Genomic DNA, 16,094 nt, shown 5'->3' with positions numbered 1-16,094 from the left:
CCCCACTCTAAGTTTCCTGAGTGCACACACCATGTCCACCCTCACTGTGGTATTCCCACAGCCTCCCACAGAGTCCAGAACAGAGCTGACATTTGACAAGAAACCACTCCATGTTTACGAACAAATGAAACATTCCACGAATCTGCTGTTGAATTTTGATAGCACTCCTGATGCTAGCTGGCACTTGGTAGCAGATGATTTCATATTCTTTTTCATTTGGCCACATTTTTTATCTATCAAAGGAGAAAACGTCTTGCATTCTCCACTGCACCTAGCACTATGGTAGTAGGCATAAAGTTTGAATTGGGTGGTCCTTGAGGGAATCAAATCACCATTAGACTTGATGTAGAATTTGGTTAGTATTTATAACACAATGAATGAAAGAAAACTCACGAATCACTCTTTTTATTTTATTTTATTTTTTAGTGCATTAGTGACTTTTATTTTTTTATTTTTTAAAATATTTTATTTATTTTTTATAATAGTTTATTGTCAAGTTAGTTTCCATAATGAATCACCCTTTTTAAAACTGACTTCAACATGTGACTCTTGCCCTTTGAGCCTCAGTTTAAAAACATCCCTGCCCTTCAGACATCCATGTCCTTGCTGCCTGTTGATTCTTCATTGTCACCCTCTTCCTACTTCCTATGATTGGGGATTCCCCAAGGATTTCTCTTCAGCTCTCTTTTTTCTCCACTTCTCAGGTTTTGGAACACTAGCTTTAAATAGGTGAGTGGTCCCCAAATTTATGTGTCAAGTCACAGTCTGTCTACAGAGCCTGGAAATGTTTCTGCTTAAACATTCTGTGTGATGGAAAGTCCACCACATACAGAAGCTTCTCCTTACAGCACCATATCCTGAAATATAAAACATAGTAACAACAGCTTAAGAGTCATCGTTGACTATTCTTATCCTTCTCTGCCTTTTTCCCCAACTTCTCTCCCATCTGTCTCTCCCCTGCCAGTTCCTGGTGCCCCCAAATAAAAGTCTCTTCCATATGTCTTTGAGGCTCCTGAGACAGTCTCCAAACAGATTTGTCTACTTCCTGTATCTCCTCTCCCCAAACAGTCTTTAAAGGCGCCCACAATTTTAGGTTTGCTAGAGTGCAAATTCTAGACTTCCAATTCTAGAAGACTTGCATTGGAAATAGCAATGAGAATCATTTTTGGCTTTCTTGACTACTTATGATTACTAGGCACGATTCTGAAAGATTTATAGGATTTCAGACATCGAACCATTACAATAACTCTGGGAAGCAGATACTCTTACTATCCACAATTAAAAGTGAGAAAACGAAGGCTAATATAGCTTACTTGTCTGAGGCCGTGTTGTAAGTGACAGAACTAGAATTGAACCCTAAGCATTTTGGTTTTAACATCATTCTCTAGTCATTAAGCAGCCTGATCCCACTGTTCTAGGACTTCCCTGAGGGTGTTTGGGATTTCTCAGCGATCCACAGGTTAGGATGGTCAGATTGGAGAGCACCAATGTGACCTTTGTGATCCATTACAGAACCATTTAACAGCTCCATCAGAGCCCACTAGAGCTAGACCCCTGAGCTAGAATGGCTCTCATAAATCACCTGATTTATTTCATTTCATAGTCTTGATTCATTTGTTTGATAAAGACTTACTGAATGTCTCTGTGCATAGGAGCCAGAGGGAGCTACTGGTATACAAAGATCAGTAAGACCCAATCACTGCTGTCCACACTAATCAGTGCACAAGTAATTGAAGTTGTGGTAGCAATTTCCATACACTGTGGGACCACAAAAACAAATTGCCCCCTTCCTTCTGTGGGTTCTGGAAAGGTTCACCAGGGTAAATTCCCTTGCCAAGTCCTAGAAGAAGCAGAGGTCAAATCTAAGGTATTAGTATAAAATAATTGATTCACATGACATTTCAGCAATAAAATTAATTATCATAGCATTTTCATACCTCAATGTAGATTTCTCTTCACTTCTATCTGTAATGGTGACCTGCGTGAACTCCCAGATGAGGCTGCCAAAGACACAGGCCTAGGTTTTGCCTCATTCATATTTATTTAACACCTGTTTGTTTTACAAGGTATCCAAAAATGCAAATGCCATGATCCCTAAACTCAAGATTGTCACAACTTAATGCCACTCTCTTTTAGAGGCAGCCCTTTGTCTCAGTTTCTCCGTGGAAAACTAGAGTAGGAATAACTATCCATAGGAATTGAAAGTGGACTAAAGAAGCCGTGGAATGCTCTGACCCTTTAACCTTCTAATTTCTTCAATCCATTAGCTACTGTTAGGCTTCTCTTCCCTCCCAGCCCAGCTAGGACCCCATGATAACTGTCTAAATCATTCGTTCACCAGCGCCTTTTATTCTTCAGCAACACTGACCTTCAAACCAAGCCTCCCAGCCAACTGCCAACCTCAGGCCATGCCAAGTTCTGCACTCGCTGCACCTAGAGCCACATGCCTAAGGTTGTGAACAGCCACTCCACCAGTCTCTCAAAACTTCCCACCAATTCTTCAACTTGTTTTGGATCAATTACTGCCCCTTCCCCATATTGATCAGTATAGACCCTTCCTAGTATCACCAGGTCTTCAACTTCAAGGAGGACAATCACACCTCGTGGGTCAACCGTTTTTGAACTCCTGTCCTACCTACCAACACATCTATAGTCTATCCTCCTTTGTTTCTCTTTGTTCTGTCTCGGAGGCAGCAGTAGGGAGTTGGTCTGTTTAAAGCCCAATGTCAAACCTGTGCCTTGGACCTTGACCCTTTCTCTCTCTTCTAGGACAAAGTCTGTGGAAAAACCACCTCCTGGCTCCTACTCTTTTTCCTAAAGATTCTCTTAACCCTTAGCCTGACTAAAAATACATGCATTTTAAAAGATCTCCCCAGGCCCTGGGCCCCTTTCCAGCTGCTGTCAAATTCTTTTCTCCCCCTTCACCAATGAACTTCCTTTAAACTCTCCACTATACCCCTCCCCAATGCTCTATGACTTGCCTTCTAATACCTAATGACTTCCTTCCTGCCCAAACCTTAGTTGTCCTCCGGCCAGAACTCTGCTACCCTGGACACTGTTAATCTACCTTCTCTGAGGGGTGCTCTTGCGTGGAGCAATACTCCCTTATACCTCGGGACCTCAGAAACCTCCGGTGTACGACTGACTCCCCCATCTCCACTTGCAGTTCAAGACTGGTGCTGCACCTGGAGACAACTATCCATTCTACTAATTGGCTCAGCCAATCTGGCTGTCCACAGACTGGAGAATTGAGCTTCCATTCCTTCCCCTAAGCCTCTTTTCCCTTTATCTGCCCAAGACCTCAGGAGTCCTGTCTGGCTTTTCCTGCATGGATTCCCACATCCAGTCAAGGGTTGGTTTCTGCTGATCTCACTTTTTGGCTATGCCTTGAATCTGGAGCCTCTTTATAATTCTTTATCATTCCTCCCATGGCCTGCTGCCATGAGTCTCTCTGTCCAGTCTGTCCACCTCCTATCCACCCCCCATGTATCCCCCATCAGAGTGATGGTCTTAAATGCAGCTCTGACCACATCTCTTTATTTATCAATAGCTTCACCTGAACTACAGGCTAAAGGGACAAATCCTACACATGGCATTTGGACTCAGAACTTCCCACGAGAAAGTCCCTTCTGACTCTCCAGCTCTGTTCTCCGCCATTCCCTTTACTTGATGCTCACAATCCTTGTAGACTCCATGCCTCCTTCCTACCTGCATGTCTCTGCCCGAGCTGTGCTTCCACTCGGGGTGGCTCCCCTTCCACGCTGCTCTCCATCCAGCTCCCAGCTCTCTCTCCAGGTTTACAAGATAAACAAAAACAAAACAAACAAAACAGAAAAGCATTCTTAAAATGGGTATTTGACTTCTTGCTTAGGCATACTCTCCACTAGAAAACCCCTGACCTCTCTCTAGCTCTGTACTCTCCACCTCCAGAAGGCGTGGCTTCCCATTCTCTGGCCCATAATGCCTTGCACATTGCTTTATCCTTTTATGTGTCACATGGCACTTCCTTTCTCCTCCTTCCTTGGGTCTTTCTCCTCAGCTGGAAGGTAGCCCCTCAAGAGCAGCTGTCGGATCTGTGCACACCTGCCACCTAACATCTGCTCCATAAATTTTGGGAGAACACAATGTTCCCATAGTTTCTTATGGTAGTGAAAGATGGTATAAAAATGTTTTTACAGTTTATGTGGTCTCCTCAGTAAGAAGTGTCTCTATGAGAGAGTGATGTGTGGAGTTTTATATCACATCAGCATTCTTTATTCTCTATCACATCTCATCTCGATTTGAACCTGTCCATTTTCCAGTGCTCAATAGCCACGTGTGTGTCAGGGCCACAGATCAAAACCCAGGAATGCTTAGGGCTCTTCTCAAAATGGCTCAGGACAGTATATAGGAAATATGAAACACAGGCACTAATACATACAGATGCTAAGTGTCAGCTTATTTCTCCCCGTCTCTGATACTAATGTCAAAGGTAATGTTCCCCATGACATTATTTTCCCCTTGGTGAAAAATTACAGAGAAGGAAGCTATTTAAGGAATCTTGAAGCTGAAGATAAAGAAAATATATAGTTAAAATGTTCATCTGTGCTCTGTTTGTCACCTTTATGAATTAAACCGAGAAGAACAGAATAAAAAGCAATGCAGATAATCATGATCCCTCCTAAATTCCTGGCCTTGCTGGAGAAGAACAGCTATCTGAAAATAGGAGCGGGATTCGGGATTCTGCACGCTGTAAGACCTACTCCGTTGGGAGGATCCAGGGCTCAGACCTGAGGTGCCTGGCTGCATGGACTCCTCCCAAGACTGCCTCCTTTCATGTTAAAGGCGTAAGGAACAGAAAAGCCTCTGAGTAAAATTTAAGCCACATAACAAATGTTTTCTTCCCACAAATCTTGTTTTCCTTGTAGTGAGGAAACAAGGACTTTAGCTCCAACCACAAATTGTAACCCAAGGTGGGGAAAATGTCCGCGGAGAAAAGTGGAAGATCTCAAATAGGTTGGAACAAAGAGGGGCCGGAAGCGGGGGTGGGGTGGGGGTGGGGGTGGAGATTAATCTTATTAGGATCGTATATCATGAGGGTGTCAGGTGTGAAAGCAAACGAATGGCCTGTGTTTATCTGAGCTAAACCGTGTGGTTCACCCAAACATTCACTTCCCAGAGCGTTTTTTTTACCCGTAATAAATTGGCTAAGTCCTTGTAGGGCGTTGATAATAAAGTACGTTGAGGTGCAGTTAGAGATTTCTTGCCAGGTTTTCAATGCTACCACCCTCTCCCACCAGCTCTTTTTCTCTCCTTCTCCCTCTCCCTCTCCTTTTTTATCACAGCTGATTCGCAAAGCCCTTTGGAAAGATGAAGTAGGTAGAAATCAAAATAAATGGATTCTATTAAAACCGGCAATGCATCAACTCCTTGATAAAGTGATTAATAAACAGCTTAGGATGGTGATTGATTAAACTCTTTAATCAAAGTGCTAAACTGACTTAATATGGAGAGTTTCAACATGTTCAAAGTGTACATTTTCCCTGCCTAAGGTTCACAGTTGTTTATGTAACTTTTCTGAAGTGTATCCCTTAGGTGTGACCTCCAGAGAGCTGGGTTTCTGGAATGTGTAAGGATTATAGAGTATCACCGACTGCATTAGCTGCTGAAATATGCTCATGAATTATAGGACCTTTCTAGTGGGCAACAAGTCATTTTTCAGAATTTTGGACCCTTTCCTTAAGCAGGTTCTTTGCGCACGTCATTTCATAACTCTTTAGCCTTGTTGTGTCAAGCAAGGTGGTGCAAGTTTTAATAGGCCCTGTCATCTGCCTTTCCTTCTTTCTGTTGAGCGCTGATCAGTTTATTGCATAAAAACAAGATTTGGGTGGTGAAGGAGAAGGCTGAGGTCTCTCTTCCCTGAAGGTAGTTTTGTGTTCATTAGAGATGGGGATACTTCACCCAGTGTAATTCTTGGTATCAGGCATCCGCATTATGATACAGTTAATTGTCTGCTCACCCATTTAAGAGGCCATTTTGGGTCCTGCAAGTTTGTGAGGTTGAAACTGACTTTTTTCGAAACATGGCCCTGGAAGGCTAAATACAAACTATTTAGGAGTGCAGTTTAGGATGATGGCAGGGAGGGAGACCCAGGACCATGTGTTGACAGGAGAGCACGAGTGATCCACGTTGCATCTGTACAATGAGTCCAATTCAAGGAATTGATTTCCTTCACAACACAGTTCACTGTGTAATTCACTGTGTCGGGCATTGCGTGGGTACCAGAAACAAAAGTAACACTGCTCCATTTGGAGGATACTAGTACATAACGAAGGAGATTATACAAGGTGGAGAAAGTGTTCTCTGGAACAATTTAGAAAGACAGGTCTTGCTATGAAGCCTTAACAAAGGCAAAGAAGAGGAGGGGACATTGGGAATGCTTCTAAGATATCACTGCAGGTGATTTGGCTTTGAGAGATGAACAGAATTCACATGGGAAGCTAGATGCCTGCTAGTGTGGATTTTAAGAAGTGCAGTGATCATTGCTCAGAGGAAGGTAAGCATTTCTAGGGGTCACTAAAGAGCCCGGATTGTCTAGAGTGCAGTGTTCATGTAAAGAAGAAGCGGGATGTCAGTGGTAGGTGAACATCGTTTTACACAAAGCTTCTTGAAGCATCACTTTCTCTCGCCTGCATTTTTGGTAAGCATTATCTCTTCCTTCCCTACTTAGATCATGCTCACCCTCATGCCAAGAGAGACAATCCAAGTCTCACCCAGTTCTGCATCCTGCTCAAAGTTCAGGATAGCCCTGTGGTACACAGCCTTCTCAGTCATGTCTGGAAAAGACTCACATGGTCTGGAGACATGGGAATTTAACAGAAATGTGACCTGCTCCCTTCCTCCATACACCCATTATAAAATGCAGAGCAGGGAAAGGATAGTTAGCAATGACTAGTCTAGAGCACCTCTGAAATCCCACTGGGAAGACATTGGGAGAACCCTCCACCTTGGGGTAGGGGGCTTCCTTGCCTAGGCCTCACCCTCCTATCTGTGAGTAGCTCTGTTGTGTACTGATCTCTGTGGTCTATGATCTACCCTAAGAGAATTTTCTCCTGGTCTCTTCTCTTAGGCCATATCTGAAATGGGTATTGAGGAACATAAAATGTTTTTAGCCTACTTCCGGCCTAAGTGTTGGTTTAAAGCTCTGTCAAACAGCTCCAGTTTTCCTAAGCCAGACTTGTACTTTCTTTGGCAACATGTTTTCTGCAGAAACTTAGTAGGTGCTGATGTATGTGTTCTACACACCAGCAACCACATCTCATGTTCCTTCTAAATTGTGTCTCATGTGTGTTCTCTTTTTTTACACTAGCTTTCAAATGTCTTTCTTGATTTATTGGTGGATGCCCTGAGTAGGAAGGACATACTCTTCATCAGATCTGTCCTTCATGGCTGAGACACTCACCTAGGAAATCTTCCTGGGACCCTGTCCTTCTCAGTCTTTCTTAATCCCAGAATTTAGTCTTCAGGGTCTAGAAACTATTGGTCTTTCTGAACCCACAAGTCACCTTATATTTGGATCCTATTCCTCTTCACTTAGGCTTGCAAAGTATCCCCACTTTCCAGAGTTCACTTTTCCCATCAAATATCTTGCCAAACGTGGCCATATCAAACAACAAGTAGCATTAACATTATGTTTTCCACCTTCTTCTGTTAGTGTCATAAACTCAGTAAACATATGATCTGCCTTCCAAGTTACAGCACCTAAAGTTTCAGACCTAACATGGATTTCTAGCCATTGAGCCAATTATATTCTTGACTGTCTAACCAATGAAATAAAATTGATTTTTTTTAATTTGGCAGCTCTGTGTTTCAAGATATCATGTACTATACTAGCATGAGCCATACCAAAAAATATATTTTTGAAGGCTCCAGAGACTAATATGCTGTAAATGATAACTGCTTTCTCATATCAGAGTCCAATGTTGTTGACGGAGAGGCAGGAAATCTTCCTCATGTAAGTGATTCAGAAACCAAATCTCTTTCCATCTTGTAATTCTGCCATTGTAAACTCATGGCTCCCAAGAACGCCATGGAAGAGGAAAATTCATGATGGGGGATCTCAGGTAAGTGACATCAGGCCTGGAATTGATGAACATCACGTCTGCTCTCATTTCATTGGCCAGAACTCTGCCACATTGTCTCCTTCTAACCCCCGAGGAGTCTGGAATATGTAGTTCAAACCTGTTGCCCAGGAAAGAGACACGAGCTTTCTAGCCAGTCTTTGCCACATGTAGGATTAACCAAATCCCTGATTTCCTTCCAACTGACTATAATTGCCACCAGAAGTAAAAATCCATACTGTTTCCCTTTCCTAAAGTACCAAATCATTTGCTTTCCCCCCCTAAACTAAATTAACTCAATCATTGTTTCATTAACTCGGGGACTCATCAAGCTTGCCCCAGTGACATTGTTGGGCTCAGGGTTGAAGATTTGTTTTTAATTTTTATTGAGAGAAAGAGAGACAGAGTGCATGTGGGGAAAGGAGCAGAGAGAGAGGGAGGCACAGAACCTGAAGCAAGCACCAGGCTGAGCTGTCAGCACAGAGCCTGATTTGAGGCTCGAACCCATGAACCATGAGATCATGACCTTAGCTGAAATTAGACCCTCAACTGACTGAGCCACCCAGGTGCTCCAAGAGTTAAAAACTTTTAATTGTTGACCACATCTCTAATTTTGCAGTTGAGTAGTATTTTTTTTTTTAATTTGAAATGCTGGCTTGCAGTAGATGAAAATGTTTCAATGTTACAGGTACTAAATATTCTCTCATTATTCACTTATTTACTCATTCATTCATTTAACATATGTTTGTCAAGTGCTTAACTGTACAAAGCTTTGTGCTCAATGCATATGTTATTGCATAATATAATATTCTTATTTCTATTATTAGATTTGAGTTATTCAGTCTACAGATGTTTATTGAGGAGTGAGCTGTGCTGTGGACTGGGGAAACAGATAAATGTCACATTCCAGTCCTAGCTTAAGCAGGTGGCTGGCAGGTAAGCCACAGTTCTCACAGCGTATATGTGTGTGACAGGGCCATATCTTGGGGGCATAGCCTAGAAAGGGTGTAGAGGCATCCTCAAGTTGGAAGCTGGTGACAAGCAAGCAGAGTTTTAAGAGGTAAATAGGCATTCACTGAGGAAAGAAAGAGAGGAAAAGAAGTTTGGACAGAAGGACCTACATGTGAGGGCACCGGAGTGAAGCAGAGACCGGCTAGGAGCAGGAGGTGGGTGAGGCAGTGAGAGTCCCCTCAAGACTGCCGAAATATGAGGTTGCCAATGGGCATGAAAACTGAGTCATGAAGAACCGCAGATGTCTACTTCAGGCACCCAGACTTGAGTCTGAAGGGAAGGGGGCTTTGACACATTTTAAATATGCAAGTAATAAGGTCAGAATTACTTTATAGGCAACTTTGTTTTGGAAATGATATTAACAAGGGTAACAATGTAGCAGCCATTTACTGAAAGCTTACTCCGTGTCAGGCACTGTGACTTTGGGAGGGTAGCGACTCTTCTGGTGTTTGTTTTACAGTCGTGGGACTGAAGCTCAGAGAGGTTTCATAATTCAGCCACGTTCACACAGCTCACAAGCACTGGAGGTGGTAACAATATTGATGCACAAAAGAACAGCAGTACCAAAGAATTCCAATTATGAATTTCTCTCTGTCTCTATCTATATGTAGATATATGGATAGATAGAAAATATAGAGATAGATAGATATAGATACTAGATAGATAGATAGATAGATAGATAGATAGATAGATAGATAGACAGATAGATAGGTAAATAGATAGATAGACAGTTAGGTATGTTAGTTCCCCTCCTCCCAAAATCTACAGAAGGTAATTTTACTCCAGCCTGTGTCCCTGACAAGCTGTCACATACATCCATCTCCTTGTGACCCCAATGCTGTGATGATGGAAGAATATGTGAGAGACTAAAGTTTAAGAGACCTTCTTCCTTCAAGTTCATCTGGTGACCACCCACTAGCCTAAACTTAGCCATTGAGCTTCTCTGGCCTCCTTCTGCTCCTCTGTAAGTCAAGGCCATTAAGCAAAATATGTTGCAAGGTCCTTCTAGTTGCACACCATTCCATGTTCTCTTGATGGGAGCACCAGCTTAGGAGAGGAAAGCTGGTGCACAGCATGTGGAGATGGCCAGGGAGGGAAGGCAAAAACCTGCCAGAAATGCTAGGGGTCATCTTACCTTCAGGTCCTCAGCAGCCTTAGGCTGTGAGGGTCAGAGCCAGGAGCTGAAGGCAAGTCCTCTCCTCTCCTTTTTGTGCCTTTTCTTCTCCAGCACTCTCCCATCACAGGTGGTGGAGGATTGGTGCCTCTAAAGTCTCTTGTCACCCAGGTCCGGGGGCTGCACAGCTGGGTGACTCATTTTCCAACAATAAATCCTCTTCTGATTGGTTTGCCACTGGTGCGGTGCAGGTTCAGGGCCCCCAGGTGGCACTTCCAGAAATACTCATTATGACTGAACAAGGCTGCTGATCAGCCCAATTCCGGGCTCCCTGGGTGAGGGATCTCTGGCCCAGCTCTGAAAGCCATTTCCAGGTGACTATAAGTGGTAACAGGACGCCCATCCAGCTGAACTGCAGTGGGTCCAAAAGGGCTAATTAAGCACGGACCTGCTGTGAAGCAGAGGCTCTAGGCCTCTCTAGAAACTAATGGCAGAAGCTCCGGGAACAGAATTGAGCTTCTGTGGCAAACAGCTTTGTGTTCATCTCACATTTGGCATTCAAAGTAAAGCGCTTCTGATACTTGCCTGCCTGTCTTTCTTCCTTGCCCCTTCCTTCTTTCCTTCCTTCCTTTTTCCTTCCTTTTCTCCCTTCATTTTCTCCTTCCTTTTCTTTCTTCTTTCTTTCCTTCCTTGTTTCCTTCCCTCCCTCCTTCCCTCCCTCCTTCCCTCCCTCCTTCCCTCCCTCCTTCCCTCCATCCTTTCTTCCTCAAACTTTTGTTGCAATAGTTATGATTATATATCATATTTGGCATTCAGAATAAGAAAAACACTTCAGATGCCTGCCTGCCTTCCTTCCTTCCTTCCTTCCTTCCTCCTATCTTTTTTTCCTCCTCCATTTCCCCTTCCATCCTCCCTCTAGTCAGTCTTTCTCCTAAATTTTTTTTCTTTCATTTTGTCTCAAGCCATCCTGGAAAGATGGCGCTCTGACAGCATATGTGGGTTTCCTGGGAAGAGTTGGAGATACAATGGGGCTTCTGTCAAAATCTATCAGAGACAGTGTTCTGGAGATCCGGCCATTTTCTGAAGTTAGTCACTCTTGGATCTCGTGTCATTCCGAAAATGAAACCAGTCATGCTGGCTTGAGCAGAGGGAATTAGATTGCAAAATCTCTGTAAACTACCTTGAATAGATTATAATTCCAGTTTTGGCCCCATTAGGACTGGAGTGCAGTGCACTGGGCCTCTCCCTTCTCTCCTGCGAGGCTGCGGCACCTTTTGGGCCTGTGTTTCCCAGTCTCTGCTCCATTTTCTTGTTTTTCTTTATAGACAGGCTTGTCTGTTCCTGCTACTAGTGTTTGGCATGGAGCTTTGGGTGGCCATGTCTATTTTCCTAACTCAAGCACCTCTTCTGTCCAGGATGGTTTAGTGGTTAAGAGCACAGGATCTAGAGGGAACCTGCCTGTGTTTCAGTCCCTTCGGTCATGTAGCAGCTGTGTGACCTTGAGCAAAGTTCCTTAACTTCTATAAGGCTCACTTTGCGTACTTGTGAAAAGGGGATGCTAATCATACCTAATTCCTAGGTTTAAATGAGATCATTTCTGGGGTGCCTGGTTGGCTCAGTTGGTTAAGCATCCCACTTCAGCTCAGGTCATGATCTCACCACTTGTGGGTTCGAGCCCCACATCTGGCTCTGTGCTGACAGCTCAGAGCCTGGATCCTGCTTTGATTCTGTGTCTCCCTCTCTCTCTGCCCCTCCCCTACTCATGCTCTATTTCTCTCTGTCTCAATAAGAAACAAACATAAAACAATAAATAAATGAGATCATTTCTATGAAGATCTGGCATGTAGAAAGTGATCTTCAAAGGTTGGCTCTTGGTGGCAAATGCTAACTTTTATTCAACTCATGTTGTCTCTTAGCTTCAATTCTTGACAGAGCAAATGTGATTGGTTCAACTTGGCCTTGAGATTGGCTCTTCTTGGGTCAGTTGTGCATAAGGTCCTTTGGGAAACTGAGGAAGTTCATAGGGTATATTCTCTGAGAAGATTGCAAGGGTTGAGGTAATGATTGACAATTGACATCAACATTATTGGTTTTCTTTTTTTCTACCTTTTTTGGCCTTATTATCCCTTGACTAGTTATCCTGATTCTTTTTTCACTTTTTCACTCAATATATTCTGAAGAAGAGCAGGAACATAAAGGCTTCCAAAAAGGTGAGGACACCAAGATTGTATTTAACTATTAGCCACCAGTATAGCTGCATGAGTTGTTAACATATTGTGCAAGATTTTGTTTGTTGGTTCAATATACCTACTTCCTGAGTAAAGGATTTTTCTTGCCTCTGCCATCCAGGTAGCCCCTGCCTCCACCCCCAGTACCACCAGAACCTGTCATAATCTAAAACTAAAGGAGTTACATTTTACAGAGTAGGAGCCTCCAAAGCTATGACCAACATGCAGTAGCTTTCATTCTCCTTCCTTCTATTCCTTACTCATCTAACGGTCCTCATTGTCCTCTCACTATTGGTAGTTGGAGAAATCACTGGATACAAGAAGAGGAAGAAGTCCATGTAGTATTTTCAATGACCAGAACTGGGGGTGTTGCATTGGCACAGGGACAATGGCCTGCTAAGTACTGATGCCCAATTCTAGTCCTTGAGTTCTCACTTCTTATGTGTGCACAGATTTATTTCCTATCTCCCTAAAAATAATGAATATTATGGGCCTTTAACATTCTGGACATCTGGTGGGCAGAAATTTGGTATCTCACTGCTTCAAGTTGCAGGCAGCATTTTTTGGGAAATGTACAGTATAATCCAGTTTTCTCTACCTATTTTCTGTTACCATCTCATGCTCATTTTCCTTTGGGATTGCACCAAAGAGTTTAGGAGGGCAGAAGGAAACACTGCAACAGTTGGTTAATAGGGTGGAGGAAGTCAGACTTTGGAAAAACTATAGAAGGAGAGGGAGAAAACAAGAATAACTGTATCAGGACCCTTTCAAAATAAGTCAGGAAAAATTTTGCTGTTGATGTTGTTATTGGAGAATTAAGATTACCTGTAACTATGTAAATGTAGGATCTGGGAAACTTAAATAAATAGAAGTCAACCTGTCCCATATTAAGACCAGAGTTAGATGGTGGCCTTGGTGTTGTTTCAGTGGCTAAATGACATAAAGCCCAGTATAACTCCAGGGATAGTGGCCTTCTTCTCTTGCTTATTGCCTCATGAACACACTGCTGCAACTCCAGCCATCACATCTTCATTCTAGCAGGAGAAAGGACAAAGAGAAGCCGATAGCTAGAATGCAAGGACTTTCCTAGGATTCAAACAATTGTGTCCTCTGACTACACCTAGTCGAAAGGTTGCTAGGGAAAAGTGAGTGTTGAGTCAGTGTAGGATACATAGGGAAGAAAAGTGAACATCTCTAAGACAAACAAGTTTTCCAGCATTGGGAATTGGGTGCATCTGGTCATTTAAGGACATGTAAGTGGAGACATAGGTTGAGGTATTTCAGGGCCCTCTACCTGTGATGCAGTTAGACATAAAAATCAGAGTTTGGGGGAGAGATTGAGATTGAAAGATAGAAATTGGAGTCATTAGGTTGGAGATCAGAGAGTAAGGTAAAGAGAAAGGGCAGGGGGTCAAGGGCAACATGTGAAGAAAGTTTTGGAAACTGTTTTATGCCTCTTAAGTTTCTTGAATTGAATTCTCAGAATTGGATATAGGATTTGAAACTGTACAACTATATTTTTTTTCCAGGATCACATTGCTTTTTACAGCTTATTAATTTGCAAATAATAGACTCGGGCACTTTTGCACTGAGGATAAAACTTTCAGAGCTTATGAAGCAGCTCTTAGATCAATAGAAGACTCTACTCTCTAGAACTATTTTTTTTTCTCTCTCACCAGCTCTTCCCTGGTAACTATTCTGATTATGCATTTAAATAAAAGGATAATAAAAAAGAATTCCCTGACACATTTAACTGCCTTGAGGGATAAGAATATGCAGCAGTAAGTGATATGTAAAGTGTCTGTTCCTGTGTGGCCACACGTGTGAAGGTATATGCGCTCACCCTCTGCCGCGCCTTTGTACTGGGCTTCAAAGTCTTAATGCTGGAGCTCAAAGGCCTGGGGGAGTGGTGGCATCTTCCTCCTTTTTACTGAAACTCAAGTGTGAAAGTACTTTGATAGTTGAGTTGGTGTTTCAAAATGTTGGTTCTGGTAATGCGCTCTTCCGAATGGCTTTCCATTTCATAATCTCATATTCAGCATGTAAATGGAAAACTCTACTTACATGAATATTAAAATGGGAAATTTGCTTTTGCTGAGTTCTGAGTGCTGGGGAGGACATGTTGAAATTATCAATATGATGGGACCTTAATAATACAAATAGCTTACAGGTAATGAGTGTCTATTTTATCCTAAGCACTTTATATCAATTACTTCCAGAAGCTCTCCCTCCACCCCCACCAATGTAGAAGATATTCTTGTAATGCCCATTTAACATGTGAGGAAACTGACTCTTGGATACATGACCTGTTGTATGATGCATGTGAAAACAGTAATGAATAACGGTCTACTTTGATTTGATAGGTAGGTGATTTGATAGATAGGAAGGGCATAGAACTTCCAAAGATCATAATGAGAGAAATGAGATGTCACTGACAGGATGGGTAAATGGCAGCTTGACACAGACAACAAGACCCATCAGCTGGGTAGCAAGGACTGAGTTGCATTTGCCTGATCTAATTGGGCCATGGTTGGTTCCAGGTTTCTATGAGGAAATACTGATAGAAAGATTTGGGCTTGAGGGTTGAAAGTGGAAAAAAGAAATTGTAAATTCAGAAGATTTGTTTTTACATAATTTATAACATTTCCCGTTTTGTCACTGAGTTTCAGTGGGGGCAAGTGATAATTCTTTAAAACCAACACAGTTCCACATCTGTAATACAATTCAAAAACTGTTGCATAGAGCTTGGGGGACTTCTTGGCAAATCTACAGTAATTATATTTTAAGGAGTATTTGTAAACTCTAGTAATTACCTACACAAAGACAAATAAAAGACACACGAGCTATTTTATGGTAGAAAAACAGGTGTGCCATTGAAATAAGGAATCTACCTGGAAAGCGCCTTAACATCCTTGGAGGAATTCTCTGCACAGAGGTTTCTGCTTCAACTCAGGGCACTATTTTGGGCTTGGTGTTGTGTACAATATTCCTAAACAAATAGAATTTCCAGAATGAATTTATAGTTTTGGTTTCCCCTAGAGTATGTTAGAGGGGATTAAGGTCTAGCATGGAAGGCGGGACATGAAAAATAAATAAAAAAAGATGAAGTCTTTAATTTTGTCTCAAAAAAGGTTGAATCTAGAACAGCTGTCAAAAAGTGGCTGGGTTTACGCTCTACATTTTGGGGACTTGAGCCTCCCTTTTTGGTTCATAGAAACTTCTCCAAATGCAAGGGCTACAGTTTCACTGGGATCCTAACATTTCTGGCCCAGCCTTTCTATAAGCCATCTTTTACTGAGACATTATTAAGTGCCAGCACTTTGCAAGGTGCTGGTGATGGAGTGAAGGAGAGGAAAAAAGTATGAGGAGGTAAATATGGACAAATGGGTCTAAAGTAGGACCAATGAGGAAGGTGACATTTATTCCACCTGAAGACATGGTGGAATGCAGATTTCCCAGACTGCACTATAGCCTTGTTCTGCAACACCCTGGATGAAAATCTCTTCTGTTTGCTTTCCCCATAAGCTTCCTTTCTTCATCAGAGCTCTCCAGCTACACATTTCAAGTGCTGACTAATCAGGTTTCTAATCATGTCGGCAAACTCCCTTAAATCTTACTTGAAATGAGGGGGTCCAGACTAAT

The sequence above is a fragment of the Suricata suricatta genome, chromosome 9, assembly GCF_006229205.1.
Source record: "Suricata suricatta isolate VVHF042 chromosome 9, meerkat_22Aug2017_6uvM2_HiC, whole genome shotgun sequence".
Classification (NCBI taxonomy): Eukaryota; Metazoa; Chordata; class Mammalia; order Carnivora; family Herpestidae; genus Suricata; species Suricata suricatta.
The sequence above is the reverse complement of the archived record's forward strand: the minus strand, read 5'-3'. Positions refer to the sequence as shown.